Raw genomic sequence first — 18,061 nt, forward strand, 5'->3', positions numbered from 1 at the left:
CATATGCATGATTGAATCACTATAATTTTTTTTAAGAACCTTAGTACACATATCCGCATGATGAATCTCTATGAAATTATTTTTCTAGCCTTAGAACATATATATGCAATATTGAATCACTGTAAATTCTTTTTGATAGCCTTAGAACACATATATGCAAGATTAAATCACAATGAAATTTTTTTGACAGCCTTACAACACATATATCCCTGATTGAATCACTATGAATTTTTTTTAAAGCCTTAGAACATATATATGCATGACTAAATCACTATGAATTTTTTTTGACAGACTTTATACACAAATATGCATGATTGAATCACTATAAATTTTCTTTGACAACATTACAACACATTCACGATTGAATAACTCTAAACTTTTTTTGACTGCCTTTGAACACATATATGCATGATTGAATCACTATGAAATTTTTTGACGGCCTTAGTAAACATATAAGCAAGATCGAATCACTACAAAATTGTTTTGACATCCTCAGAACACATATATGCATGATTGAATCACTATAAATTTTTTTTGACTGCCTTAGAACACATATATGCATGATTGAATCACTATAATTTTTTTTACACAACCGTAGAACACATATATGCATTATTGATTCACTATGATTTTTTTTTGACAACTTTAGGACACTTATATGCATTATTGAATCACTATGAAATTTTTTTCACAGTCTTAAAACACGTATATGCGTGAGTGAATTACTCTGAATATTTTTTGACAGCCTTAGAACACATATATGCATGATTGAATCACTATAAAATTTTTTTGGCGGCCTTCGAACACATATTTGGGTGATTGAATAACTATAATTGTTTTTGACAGGCTTAGAACACATATATGCGTGATTGAATCACTATGAAATATTTTTGACAACCTTGGAACACATATATGCGTGATTGAATCACTATGATTTTTTTTGTCAACCTTAGAACACATATATGCATGATTGAATCACTATGAAATTTTTTTGACAGCCTTAATACATATATATGCATGATTGAATCACTATGAATTTTTTTTGACAGCCGTAGGACACATATATGCATGATTGAATCTCAACAAATTTTTTTTGACGGCATTAGAACACATATGCATGATTGAATCACTATAGTTTTTTTTTGAGAACCTTAGTACACATATCTACATGAATGAATCACTACAAAATTATTTTGCAAGCCTTAGAACATATATATGCATGATTGAATCACTCTAAATTTTTTTGACACACTTAGAACACATATATGCAAGATTAAATCACTATGCAAGTTTATTGACAACCTCAGAACACATATATGCTTGATTGAATAACTATGATTTTTTTTAAGCCTTAGAACATATGTATGCATGATTGAATCACTAGATTTTTTTTTTGACTGCCGTTGAACACATATATGTTTGATTGAATCACTATGAAATTTTTTGACAGCCTTAGTAAACATAAAAGCAAGGCCGATTCACTACAATTTTTTTTTGACATCCTTAGAACCCATATATGCATGATTGAATCACTATGAGTTTTTTTTGACAGCCTTAGAACAAATATATGCATGATTCAATCACTATAAAACTTTTTTCACAATCGTAGAACACATATATGCATTATTAATTCACTATGAGATTTTTTTGACACCTTTAGGACACTTATATGCATTATTGAATCAGTATGAAAAAATTTTCACAGCCTTAAAACACGTATATGCATGAGTCAAACACTATGATTTTTTTTTACAGCCATAGCACACATGTAGACATAAATAACTATGAAATATTTTTGACAACCTTCGAACATGTATATGCATGATTAAATCAATACAAATTTTTTTGACAACCATAGAACACATATATGCATGATTGAATCACTATGAAATTTTTTTGACAGCCTTAGAACACATGTGAAAGATTGAATCACTATAATTTTTTTTTCATAATCGTAGAACACATATATGCATTGTTGAATCACTATGAGATTTTTTTTGACAACCATACCACCCATGTATACATGATTGAATCACTATGAATTTTTTTTCACAGCCTTAGAACACATATATGCAAGATTGAATCAAGATGAATTTTTTTTCACACCCTTTGAACACATACATACATGATTGATTCACAATAAATTTTTTTTGACAGCCTTAGAACACATATATGCATGATTAAATCACTATGAATTTTTTTTTACAGCTTTAGAACACATATATGCAAGATTGAATCTCTATAATTTTTTTTGACAGCATTATAACACATATGCATGATTGAATCACTATAATTTCTTTTGACAACCTTAAAACACAAATCTGTTGGATTAAATCACTATGAAAATTTTTTGACAGCCTTAGAACACATATATGCAAGTTTGAATCACTACGATTTTTTTTTTACAGCCTTAGAACACATATATGCACGATTGAATCACTATGAAATTTTTTTGGCAATCTCAGAACAAACATATGCATGCTTGAATCATTATAATTTTTTTATAGCCTTTGAACACATCTATGCATGATTGAATAACTATGATTTTTTTTTATAGCATTCACATATATTCATGATTGAAACACTATAATTTTTTTTTGACAGTCTTAGAACACATATATGCCTGATTAAATAACAATGAAATTTGTTTTACAACCGTAGAACGCATATATGCTTTATTGAATCACTATTATTTTTTTTTACCGCGTTAGAAAACATATATGCAAGATTGAATCAATATAATTGTTTTGACAGCCTTAGAACACATGTATGCATGATTGAATCACTATGAATTTTTTGACAACAGTAGAACATGCATATGCATTATTAAGTCACTATGATATTTTTTTGACAGCCTTAATACACATATATGCATGATTGAATCACAATGAAATTTTTTGGACTGCTTTAGAAGACATATATGCATGATTAAATCACTATAGTTTTTTTTTTACAGCATTAGAACACATATATGCATGATTAGATCACTTTAAATTTTTTTGACAGCCTTAGAACACATATATGCAAGATTGAATCACTATGAATTTTTTTTGACAGCATTAGAACACATATATGTAAGTTTGAATCATTATGATTTTTTTTTACAACCATAAAACACAAATACAAAAGTTTTTTGACAGCCTTAGAAATTTGAAATAGAATCACTATAAAATTTTTTGACAGCCTTAGAAATTTGATTTAATCACTACGAACTTTTTTTGACAATCTTAGAACACATATATGCATGATTGAATCACTATAATTTTTTTTGACAGCCTTTAAAGCATCTATGCGTGATTGAATCACTATAATTTTTTTTTGACAGCATTAGAACTCATATATATTCATGATTGAATCACTTTAAAATTTATTTGACAGCCTTAGAGCACATATACGCAAGATTGAATCACTATGAATTTTATTTGACAGCCTTAGAACACATATATGCATGTTTGAATCACTATGATTTTTTTTTTACAACCATAAAACACATATATAAATTTTGTTTTACATATACTATGAATCACTTTGAAATTTTTTGACAGCCTTTAGGACACATATATGCATAACTGAATATATATAATTTTTTTTTGACAAACTTAGAACACTTCTATGCATGATTGAATCACTATGAAATTTTTTGACAACTATAGAACACAAATATGCAAGATTGAATCACTATGAATTTTTTTTGATAGCCCTAGAACACATATATGCATTGAATCACTATGAATTTTTGTTGACAACCTTAGAACACATACGCAAGACTGAATCACTATAAAAATTTTTTATAGCATTAGATCACTTATATGCACGATTAAATCACTTTAATTTTTTTTTATAGCATTAGATGACTTATATGCAAGATTAAATCACTATAAATTTTTTAGGCAACCTTAGTACACATATCTGCATGATTGAATCACTATGAATTTTTTTTGACAGCCATAGAACACATATATGCATGATTGAATCACAGTGAAATTTCTTTGACAGCCTTAGAACATATATATGCATGATTGAATCTCTATATTCTTTTTGACAGCCTTAGAACACATATATGCTTGATTGAATCACTATGATTTTTTTTTACTGCCTTAGAACACATATATGCATGATTGAATCACTATGATTTTTTTTTTGACTACCTTAGAACACTTATATGCAAGATTGAATCACTATGAATTTTTTTTGACAGTCATAGAACACAGATATGCATGATTGAATCACTACAATTTTTATTTGACAGCATTAGAACATATATATGCATGATTGACGCTGTATAATTTTTTTTTGACAACCTTAGAACAAATATCTGCATGAATGAATCACTTCCAAATTTTTTGACATCCTTAGAACACATATATGCATGATTGAATAGATACAATTTTTTTTGACAACCTTCGAACACATATATTCATGGTTGAATCACTATGATTTTTTTTGACAACCTTAAAACACATATATGTAAGGTTGAATAACTATGATTTTTTTTTGACATTCCTAAAACACATATTTGCATGTTTGAATCGCTATAAAAATTTTTTTACAACCATAGAACACATATATGCTTGATTGAATCACTATAAATTTTTTTGAGGACCCAAGAACACATATATGCATGATTGAATCACTATAAACTTTTTTTGATAACCTTAGAACACATATCTGCACGATTGAATCTATGATTTTTTTTTGACAGCCTTGGAACATATATAAGCAAGATTAAATCACTAAGAATTTTTTTTGATAGCCTTACAACACATATATGCTTGATTGGATCACTGAATCACTATGAATTGCTTTTCATAAACCTAGAAAACATATATGCATGATTGAATCACTATGATTTTTTTGGACAACCAGAGAACACACCTATGCATGATTGAATCACTATAAATTTTTTTTTTATGCATGCTTGAATCATTATGAGTTTTTTTTGACAGCCTAAGAACACATATATGCATGATAGAATCTCTATAAATGTTTTTTGATAGCATTAGAACACATATGCATGATTGAATCACTAATATTTTTTTCTGACAACCTCAGTGCACATATCTGCATGATTGAATCACTATGAAATTTTTTTGATGCATGCTTGAATCTCTATGAGTTTTTTTTGACAGCCTTAGAACACATATATGCATGATAGAATATCTATAATTTTTTTTTGATAGCATTAGAACACATATGCATGATTGAATCACTATAATGTTTTTCTGACAACCATAGTACACATATCTGCTTGATTGAATCACTATGAAATTTTTTTGACAGCCTTAGAACACATATATGCAAGATTGAATCACAATGAATTTTTTTGATAGCCTTAGAAATCATATATGCAACTTTGAATCACTATGAATTTTTTTTGGCAGCCATGGAACACATTTATGCATGATTGAATCACTATGAAATTTTTCTTACAGCCTTAGAACACATATATACAAGATTGAATCACTATGATTTTTTTTGGTACCTTTAAAATTCATATATGCTCGATTGAATCACTATGAATTTCTTTTGATAACCCTAGAAAACATATATGCATGATTGAATCACTATGAATTTTCTTTGACAACCTTAGAACACATATGTGCATGTCTGAATCACTATGATTTGTTTTTGACAACCATAAAACACATATTTTTTTTTGACAGCCTTAGAACACATATATGCATAGATGAATATATATAATTTTTTTTGACAGCCTTAGAACACATCCATGCATGATTGAATCACTATTATTTTTTTTGACAACCTTAGAATACAAATATGCAAAATTGAATCACTATGAAATTTTTTTGATAGCCTTAGAACACATATATGCATTGAATCACTTTGAATTTTTTTTGACAACCTAAGAACACATATACGCAGGACTGAATCACTATAATTCTTTTTTGATAGCATTAGATCACTTATATGCAAGATTAAATCACTATAAATTTTTTTGACAACCTTAGTACACATATCTATATGAGTGAATCTCTATGATTGTTTTTTGGCAGCCTTGGAACACATATATGCATGATTGAATCACCTTAGAACATATATATGCATGATTGAATCTCTATATTCTTTTTGACAGCCTTAGAACACATATATGCTTGATTGAATCACTATGATTTTTTTTTACTGCCTTAGAACACATATATGCATGATTGAATCACTATGAATTTTTTTTTGACGGCCTTAGAACACATATATGCGAGATTGAATCACTATGATTTTTTTTTTACAGCCGTAGAACACAGATATGCATGATTGAATCACTACAATTTTTATTTGACAACATTAGAACATATATATGCGTGATTGAACCTCTATAATTTTTTTGTGACAACCTTAGAATACATATCTGCATGATTGAATCACTTTCAAATTTTTTGACATCCTTAGAACACATATATGTGTGATTGAATCGCTACAAATTTTTTTTGACAGCGTTTGACCACATATATTCATGATTGAATCACTATGAATCTTTTTGAAAACCATAGAACACATATATGCAAGATTGAATCTCTAAACTTTTTTTTTGACATTCCTAAAACACATATATGCATGTTTGAATTGCTATGAATTTTTTTCGACAACCATAGAACACATATATGCTTGATTGAATCACTATGATTTTTTTTGACGACCCTAGAACACATATATGCATGATTGAATCACTATAAACTTTTTTTGATAAATTTAGAACACATATCTGCACGATTGAATCTATAAATTTCTTTTTTATAGCCTTGGAACATATATAAGCAAGATTAAATCACTATGAATTTTTTTGATAGCCTTAGAACACATATATGCTCGATTGAATTACTGTGAATTGCTTTTGATAACCCTAGAAAACATATATGCATGATTGGATCACTATGAAACATTTTTGACAACCATAGAGCACATATATGCATGATTGAATCGCTATGAATTTTTTTGGACAACCAGAGAACACGTCTATGCATGATTGAATCACTATGAATTTTTTTTTATGCATGCTTGAATCACTATGAGTTTTTTTCGACAGCCTTAGAACACATATATACATGATTGAATCTCTATAATTTTTTTTATAGCATTAGAACACATATGCATGATTGAATCACAATAAATGTTTTCTAACAACCTTAGTACACATATCTGCATGATACTATGAAATTTGTTTGATATCCTTAGAGCACATACATGCAAGATTGAATCACAATAATTTTTTTTGATAGCCTTAGAAAACATATATGCAAGTTTGAATCACTATAAAAATTTTTTGACAGCCATAGAAGACATTTATGCATCATTGAATCACTATGAAATTTTTCTGACTGCCTTAGAACACATATATGCAAGATTGAATCACTATGAATTTTTTTGATACGCTTAAAATTCATATATGCTCGATTGAATCACTATGAATTTCTGTTGATAACCCTAGAAAACATATATGCTTGATTGAATCACTATGAATTTTCTTTGACAACCTTAGAACACATATGTGCAAGATTGAATCACTAAATTTTTTTTTTCACAGTATTAGAACACATATATGCTTGATTGAATCACTATGATTTTTTTTGACAGCCTTAGAACACATATATGCAAGATTGTATCACTATGATTTTTTTTTGACAGCCTCAGAACACATATATGCCAGTTTGAATCATTATGATTTTTTTAAAAAAAAATAAAACACATATACAAATTTTTTTTGACAACCTTAGAAATTTGAATTTGAATCACTATAAATTTTTATTGACAGCCTTAGAAATTTGATTGAATCATTAAATTTTTTTTTTGACAATCTTAGAACACATATAAGCATGATTGAATCACTATAAAATTTTTTTGATAGCCTTAGAAGACATCTATTCATGATTGAACCACTATAAATTTTTTTTTTACAGCATTAGAATTCATCTATGCATGATTGAATCACTTTGAAAATTTTTTGACAGCCTTAGAACACATATACGCAAGATTGAATCACTATGATTTTTTTTGACAGCCTTAGAACACATATATATGCATGTTTGAATCACTATGAATTTTTTTTGACAACCATAAAACACATATACAAATTTTTTTGACATATACTATGAATCACTTTGAAATTTTTTGACAGCCTTAGAACACATATATGCAAAATTGAATCTATACAAATTTTTTTTACAGCCTTCGAACACATCTGTGCGTGATTGATTCACTAAGAATTTTTCTGACAACCTTAGAACACAAATATGCAAGATTGAATCACTATGAATTTTTTTTGATAGCCTTAGAACACATATATGCATTGAATCACTATGAATTTTTGTTGACAACCTTAGAACACATATACGCAAGACTGAATCACTGTAAATTTTTTTTGATAGCATTTGATCACTTATATGCAAGATTAAATCACTATTTTTTTTTATTGCATTAGATGACTTATATGCAACAATAAATCACTATAAATTTTTTAGGCAACCTTAGTACACATATCTGCATGATTGAATCACTATGAATTTTTTTTGACAGCCATAGAACACAAATATGCATGATTGAATCAGAGTGAAATTTTTTTGACAGCCTTAGAACATATATACGCATGATTGAATCTCTTTGTTCTTTTTGACAGCCTTAGAACACATATATGCTTGATTGAATCACTATGATTTTTTTTTGACTGCCTTAGAACACATATATGCATGATTGAATCACTATGATTTTTTTTTTGACTGCCTTAGAACACATATATGCAAGATTGAATCACTATAATTTTTTTTTATAGCCACAAAACATATATATGCATGATTGAAGATCTATAATTTTTTTTTGACAACCTTAGAACACATATCTGCATGATTGAATCACTTTCAATTTTTTTGACATTTTTAGAACACATATATCCATGATTGAATCACTACAAATTTTTTTTTGACAGCCTATGAACACATATATTCATGATTGAATCACTATGATTTTTTTTGACAACCTTAGAACTCATATATGGAAGATTGGATCACTTTGATTTTTTTTTGACATTCCTAAAACACATATATGCATGTTTGAATCGCTATGATTTTTTTTTTTGACAACCATAGAACACATATATGCTTTATTGAACCACTATGAATTTTTTTGACAACCTTAGAACACATATATGCATGATTGAATCACTATGAATTTTTTTTGATAGCCTTTAAACATATATATGCAGGATTGAATCATTATAATTTTTTTTTTGACAGCATTAAAACACTTATATGCATGATTGAATCACTATAATTTTTTTTTGACAGCATTAGAACTCATATATGCATGATGGAATCACTTTGAATTTTTTTTTAAAGCCTTATAGCACATATACGCAAGATTGAATCACTATGATTTTTTTTGACAGCCTTAGAACACATATATGCATGTTTGAATCACTACGATTGTTTTTTGACAACCATAAAACACATATATAATTTTTTTTGACAAATACTATGAATCACTTTGAAATTTTTTGACAGCTTTAGAACACATATATGCATAATTGAATATATATAAATTTTTTTTGACAGCCTTATAACACATCTATGCATGATTGACTCACTATGAACATTTTTGACAACCTTAGAACACAAATATGCAAGATTGAATCACTATGAAATTTTTTTGATAGCCTTATAACACATATATGCATTGAATCACTATGAATTTTTGTTGACAACCAAAGAACACATATACGCAGGAATGAATCACTATAAATTTTTTTTATAGCATTAGATGACTTATATGCAAAATTAAATCACTATAAATTTTTTTCACAACCTTAGTACACATATCTGCATGATTGAATCACTATGATTTTTTTTGACAGCCTTGGAACACATATATGCATGATTGAATAAAAGTGATTTTTTTTTTACAGCCTTAGAACATATATATGCATGATTGAATCTCTATATTCTTTTTGACAGCCTTAGAACACATATATGCTTGATTGAATCACTATGATTTTTTTTTACTGCCTTAGAACACATATATGCATGATTGAATCACTATGATTTTTTTTTTGACGGCCTTAGAACACATACATGCAATATTGAATCACTATGAATTTTTTTTGACAGCCATAGAACACAAATATGCATGATTGAATCACTACAATTTTTATTTGACAGCATTAGAACATATATATGCATGATTGAAGCTCTATAAATTTTTTTTGCAACCTTAGAACACATATCTGCATGATTTAATCACTTTCAAATTTTTTGACATCCTTAGAACACGTATATGCGGGATTGAATCGCTATAATTTTTTTTGACAGCCTTTGACCACATATATTCATGATTGAATCACTATGAATTTTTTTGACAACCTCAAAACACATATATGCAAGATTGAATCACTATGAACTTTATTTGACATTCCTAAAACACATATATAAATGTTTGAATCACTATTATTTTTTTTGATGACCCTAGAACACATATATGCATGATTGAATCACTATAAACTTTTTTTTATAACCTTAGAACACATATATGCTCAATTGAATCACTATGAATTGCTTTTGATAACCCTAGAAAACATATATGCATGATTGGATCACTATGAAACATTTTTGACAACCATAGAGCACATATATGCATGATTGAATCACTTTGAATTTTTTTGGACAACCAGAGAACACATCTATGCTTCATTGAATCACTATGAATTTTTTTTGATGCATGCTTGAATCACTATGAGTTTTTTTTATTGCCTTATAACACATATATGCATGATTGAATCTCTATAAATTTTTTATGATAGCATTAGAACACATATGCATGATTGAATCACTATAAAAATTTTTTGACAACTTTAGTACACATATCTGCATGTTTGAATCACTATGAATATTTTTTGACTGCCTTAGAACACATATATGCATGATTAAATCACTATAAATATTTTTTGGCAGCCTAAGAACACATATATGCAAGATTGAATCACAATGAATTTTTTTGATAGCCTTAGAAAACATATATGCAAGTTTGAATCTCTATGAATTTTTTTTGACATCCATAGAACACGTTTATGCATGATTGAACCACTATGAAACTTTGCTGACAGCCTTAGAACACATATATACAAGATTAAATCGCTATGAAGTTTTTTTGATACCCTTAAAATGCATGTATGCTCGATTGAATCACTATGAATTTCTTTTGATAACCCGAGAAAACATATATGCATGAATTAATCACTATGAATTTTCTTTGACAACCTTAGAACACATATATGCAAGATTGAATCACTCTAATTTTTCTTTCAAGGCATTAGAACACATACATGCTTGAATGAATCACTTTGATTTTTTTTTGATAGCCCTAGAAAACATATATGCATGATTGAATGACTATGAAATATTTTTGACAACCTTAGAACACATATAAGCTTGATTGAATCACTATGATTTTTTTTGCAGCCTTATAACACATATATGCAAGATTGAATCACTATGAATTTTTTTTGACAGCATTAGAACACATATATGCCAGTTTGAATCATTATGATTTTTTTTTACAAACATAAAACGCACATAAAAAAATTTTTGGCAGCCTTACAAGTTTGAAATTGAATCAATATAATTTTTTTTGACAGACTTAGAAATTTGATTGAATCACTAAAAATTTTTTTTGACAATCCTAAAACACATATATGCATGATTTAACCACTATATATTTTTTTTTACAGCATTAGAACTCATATATGCATGATTGAATCACTTTGAATTTTTTTTGACAGCCTTAGAACACATATACGCAAGATTGAATCACTATGAATTTTTTTTGACAGCCTTAGAACACATATATGCATGTTTGAATCACTATGGATTTTTTTTGACAACCATAAAACACATATACAAATTTTTTTTGGCATATACTATAAATCACTTTGAATTTTTTTGACAGCCTTAGAACACATATATGCAAAATTGAATCTATAAATTTTTTTTTTGACAACCTTAGAACACATCTGTGCGTGATTGAATCACTATGATTTTTTTTGACAACCTTAGAACACAAATATGCAAGATTGAATCACTATGAATTTTTTTTGATAGCCTTAGAACACATATATGCATTAAATCACTACAAATTTTTGTTGACAACCTTAGAACACATATACGCAAGACTGAATCACTATAAATTTTTTTTGATAGCATTAGCTCATTTATATGCAAGATTAAATCACTATAATTTTTTTTTATAGCCACAAAACATATATATGCATGATTGAAGATCTATAATTTTTTTTTGACAACCTTAGAACACATATCTGCATGATTGAATCACTTTCAATTTTTTTGACATTTTTAGAACACATATAGCCATGATTGAATCACTACAAATTTTTTTTTTGACAGCCTATGAACACATATATTCATGATTGAATCACTATGATTTTTTTTGACAACCTTAGAACTCATATATGGAAGATTGGATCACTTTGATTTTTTTTTGACATTCCTAAAACACATATATGCATGTTTGAATCGCTATGATTTTTTTTTTTGACAACCATAGAACACATATATGCTTTATTGAACCACTATGAATTTTTTTGACAACCTTAGAACACATATATGCATGATTGAATCACTATGAATTTTTTTTGATAGCCTTTAAACATATATATGCAGGATTGAATCATTATAAATTTTTTTTTGACAGCATTAAAACACTTATATGCATGATTGAATCACTATAAATTTTTTTTGACAGCATTAGAACTCATATATGCATGATGGAATCACTTTGAATTTTTTTTTAAAGCTATATAGCACATATACGCAAGATTGAATCACTATGATTTTTTTTGACAGCCTTAGAACACATATATGCATGTTTGAATCACTATGATTGTTTTTTGACAACCATAAAACACATATATAATTTTTTTTGACAAATACTATGAATCACTTTGAAATTTTTTGACAGCTTTAGAACACATATATGCATAATTGAATATATATAAATTTTTTTTGACAGCCTTATAACACATCTATGCATGATTGACTCACTATGAACATTTTTGACAACCTTAGAACACAAATATGCAAGATTGAATCACTATGAAATTTTTTTGATAGCCTTATAACACATATATGCATTGAATCACTATGAATTTTTGTTGACAACCAAAGAACACATATACGCAGGAATGAATCACTATAAATTTTTTTTTATAGCATTAGATGACTTATATGCAAAATTAAATCACTATAAATTTTTTTCACAACCTTAGTACACATATCTGCATGATTGAATCACTATGATTTTTTTTTACAGCCTTGGAACACATATATGCATGATTGAATAAAAGTGATTTTTTTTTTACAGCCTTAGAACATATATATGCATGATTGAATCTCTATATTCTTTTTGACAACCTTAGAACACATATATGCTTGATTGAATCACTATGATTTTTTTTTACTGCCTTAGAACACATATATGCATGATTGAATCACTATGATTTTTTTTTTGACGGCCTTAGAACACATACATGCAATATTGAATCACTATGAATTTTTTTTGACAGCCATAGAACACAAATATGCATGATTGAATCACTACAATTTTTATTTGACAGCATTAGAACATATATATGCATGATTGAAGCTCTATAAATTTTTTTTGCAACCTTAGAACACATATCTGCATGATTTAATCACTTTCAAATTTTTTGACATCCTTAGAACACATATATGCGGGATTGAATCGCTATAAATTTTTTTTGACAGCCTTTGACCACATATATTCATGATTGAATCACTATGAATTTTTTTGACAACCTCAAAACACATATATGCAAGATTGAATCACTATGAACTTTATTTGACATTCCTAAAACACATATATAAATGTTTGAATCACTATTATTTTTTTTGACGACCCTAGAACACATATATGCATGATTGAATCACTATAAACTTTTTTTTATAACCTTAGAACACATATATGCTCGATTGAATCACTATGAATTGCTTTTGATATCCCTAGAAAACATATATGCATGATTGGATCACTATGAAACATTTTTGACAACCATAGAGCACATATATGCATGATTGAATCACTTTGAATTTTTTTGGACAACCAGAGAACACATCTATGCTTCATTGAATCACTATGAATTTTTTTTGATGCATGCTTGAATCACTATGAGTTTTTTTCATTGCCTTATAACACATATATGCATGATTGAATCTCTATAAATTTTTTATGATAGCATTAGAACACATATGCATGATTGAATCACTATAAAATTTTTTTGACAACTTTAGTACACATATCTGCATGTTTGAATCACTATGAATATTTTTTGACTGCCTTAGAACACATATATGCATGATTAAATCACTATAAATATTTTTTGGCAGCCTAAGAACACATATATGCAAGATTGAATCACAATGAATTTTTTTGATAGCCTTAGAAAACATATATGCAAGTTTGAATCTCTATGAATTTTTTTTGACATCCATAGAACACGTTTATGCATGATTGAACCACTATGAAATTTTGCTGACAGCCTTAGAACACATATATACAAGATTAAATCGCTATGAAGTTTTTTTGATACCCTTAAAATGCATGTATGCTCGATTGAATCACTATGAATTTCTTTTGATAACCCGAGAAAACATATATGCATGAATTAATCACTATGAATTTTCTTTGACAACCTTAGAACACATATATGCAAGATTGAATCACTCTAATTTTTCTTTCAAGGCATTAGAACACATATATGCTTGAATGAATCACTTTGATTTTTTTTTGATAGCCCTAGAAAACATATATGCATGATTGAATGACTATGAAATATTTTTGACAACCTTAGAACACATATAAGCTTGATTGAATCACTATGATTTTTTTTGCAGCCTTATAACACATATATGCAAGATTGAATCACTATGAATTTTTTTTGACAGCATTAGAACACATATATGCCAGTTTGAATCATTATGATTTTTTTTTACAAACATAAAACGCACATAAAAAAAATTTTGGCAGCCTTACAAGTTTGAAATTGAATCAATATAATTTTTTTTGACAGACTTAGAAATTTGATTGAATCACTAAGAATTTTTTTTGACAATCCTAAAACACATATATGCATGATTTAACCACTATATATTTTTTTTTACAGCATTAGAACTCATATATGCATGATTGAATCACTTTGAATTTTTTTTGACAGCCTTAGAACACATATACGCAAGATTGAATCACTATGAATTTTTTTTGACAGCCTTAGAACACATATATGCATGTTTGAATCACTATGGATTTTTTTTGACAACCATAAAACACATATACAAATTTTTTTTGGCATATACTATAAATCACTTTGAATTTTTTTGACAGCTTTAGAACACATATATGCAAAATTGAATCTATAAATTTTTTTTTTGACAACCTTAGAACACATCTGTGCGTGATTGAATCACTATGATTTTTTTTGACAACCTTAGAACACAAATATGCAAGATTGAATCACTATGAATTTTTTTTGATAGCCTTAGAACACATATATGCATTAAATCACTACAAATTTTTGTTGACAACCTTAGAACACATATACGCAAGACTGAATCACTATAAATTTTTTTTGATAGCATTAGCTCATTTATATGCAAGATTAAATCACTATAATTTTTTTTTATAGCCACAAAACATATATATGCATGATTGAAGATCTATAATTTTTTTTTGACAACCTTAGAACACATATCTGCATGATTGAATCACTTTCAATTTTTTTGACATTTTTAGAACACATATATCCATGATTGAATCACTACAAATTTTTTTTTTGACAGCCTATGAACACATATATTCATGATTGAATCACTATGATTTTTTTTGACAACCTTAGAACTCATATATGGAAGATTGGATCACTTTGATTTTTTTTTGACATTCCTAAAACACATATATGCATGTTTGAATCGCTATGATTTTTTTTTTGACAACCATAGAACACATATATGCTTTATTGAACCACTATGAATTTTTTTGACAACCTTAGAACACATATATGCATGATTGAATCACTATGAATTTTTTTTGATAGCCTTTAAACATATATATGCAGGATTGAATCATTATAAATTTTTTTTTGACAGCATTAAAACACTTATATGCATGATTGAATCACTATAAATTTTTTTTGACAGCATTAGAACTCATATATGCATGATGGAATCACTTTGAATTTTTTTTAAAGCCTTATAGCACATATACGCAAGATTGAATCACTATGATTTTTTTTGACAGCCTTAGAACACATATATGCATGTTTGAATCACTATGATTGTTTTTTGACAACCATAAAACACATATATAATTTTTTTTGACAAATACTATGAATTACTTTGAAATTTTTTGACAGCTTTAGAACACATATATGCATAATTGAATATATATAAATTTTTTTTGACAGCCTTATAACACATCTATGCATGATTGACTCACTATGAACATTTTTGACAACCTTAGAACACAAATATGCAAGATTGAATCACTATGAAATTTTTTTGATAGCCTTATAACACATATATGCATTGAATCACTATGAATTTTTGTTGACAACCAAAGAACACATATACGCAGGAATGAATCACTATAAATTTTTTTTTATAGCATTAGATGACTTATATGCAAAATTAAATCACTATAAATTTTTTTCACAACCTTAGTACACATATCTGCATGATTGAATCACTATGATTTTTTTTGACAGCCTTGGAACACATATATGCATGATTGAATAAAAGTGATTTTTTTTTTACAGCCTTAGAACATATATATGCATGATTGAATCTCTATATTCTTTTTGACAGCCTTAGAACACATATATGCTTGATTGAATCACTATGATTTTTTTTTACTGCCTTAGAACACATATATGCATGATTGAATCACTATGATTTTTTTTTTGACGGCCTTAGAACACATACATGCAATATTGAATCACTATGAATTTTTTTTGACAGCCATAGAACACAAATATGCATGATTGAATCACTACAATTTTTATTTGACAGCATTAGAACATATATATGCATGATTGAAGCTCTATAAATTTTTTTTGCAACCTTAGAACACATATCTGCATGATTTAATCACTTTCAAATTTTTTGACATCCTTAGAACACGTATATGCGGGATTGAATCGCTATAATTTTTTTTTGACAGCCTTTGACCACATATATTCTTGATTGAATCACTATGAATTTTTTTGACAACCTCAAAACACATATATGCAAGATTGAATCACTATGAACTTTATTTGACATTCCTAAAACACATATATAAATGTTTGAATCACTATTATTTTTTTTGACGACCCTAGAACACATATATGCATGATTGAATCACTATAAACTTTTTTTTATAACCTTAGAACACATATATGCTCGATTGAATCACTATGAATTGCTTTTGATATCCCTAGAAAACATATATGCATGATTGGATCACTATGAAACATTTTTGACAACCATAGAGCACATATATGCATGATTGAATCACTTTGAATTTTTTTGGACAACCAGAGAACACATCTATGCTTCATTGAATCACTATGAATTTTTTTTGATGCATGCTTGAATCACTATGAGTTTTTTTCATTGCCTTATAACACATATATGCATGATTGAATCTCTATAAATTTTTTATGATAGCATTAGAACACATATGCATGATTGAATCACTATAAAATTTTTTTGACAACTTTAGTACACATATCTGCATGTTTGAATCACTATGAATATTTTTTGACTGCCTTAGAACACATATATGCATGATTAAATCACTATAAATATTTTTTGGCAGCCTAAGAACACATATATGCAAGATTGAATCACAATGAATTTTTTTGATAGCCTTAGAAAACATATATGCAAGTTTGAATCTCTATGAATTTTTTTTGACATCCATAGAACACGTTTATGCATGATTGAACCACTATGAAATTTTGCTAACAGCCTTAGAACACATATATACAAGATTA

This window comes from Nuphar pumila, chromosome 7, assembly GCF_984573655.1.
Source record: "Nuphar pumila chromosome 7, dmNupPumi1.hap1.1, whole genome shotgun sequence".
In the NCBI taxonomy this organism is placed as follows: domain Eukaryota; kingdom Viridiplantae; phylum Streptophyta; class Magnoliopsida; order Nymphaeales; family Nymphaeaceae; genus Nuphar; species Nuphar pumila.